Below are 464 nucleotides of genomic sequence, written 5' to 3'. Positions count from 1 at the left end.
TGACATTAAAGTGGAGGATAAGAAGGAAACAGCCATTCAAAATTCTGGAAGGAGAGTGTTCCAGGCACCGGAATGTAACAGCCAGTGCAAAGGCCCAGAGATGGGAACCATCTTGAAAAGAGGTAGAAGACAGGGTCCGACAGGTGGGCAGGAGCTGACTGTGCAGGCATGGTAGGAATTTATCCCACTCACAGGGCAGATCTGTGTAAAGATCATGTCTGCCAGGCTGAAAACTGATCTTAGAGGCCAAGGGTGGAAGCAGGGGGCAGCAAAGAGGCTACTGTCGTCATCCAGACCAGAGATGAGGGGACAGGAGCAGGGATGGGGCAGTGAGCATGGTGAGAAGTGTTCAGTTTATGAGTCTGTTTTGAAGATCGGGCCAACAGCTTGAGCAACTAAAATGATAGAGATGGGGAATAGCAGGTGTTTGGAAGGACAGGTGTGTTAGGCTGAAAATGACCCGA

Source organism: Myotis davidii, unplaced genomic scaffold (assembly GCF_000327345.1).
Source record: "Myotis davidii unplaced genomic scaffold, ASM32734v1 scaffold386, whole genome shotgun sequence".
In the NCBI taxonomy this organism is placed as follows: Eukaryota; Metazoa; Chordata; class Mammalia; order Chiroptera; family Vespertilionidae; genus Myotis; species Myotis davidii.
Note: the sequence above shows the minus strand (reverse complement) of the source record.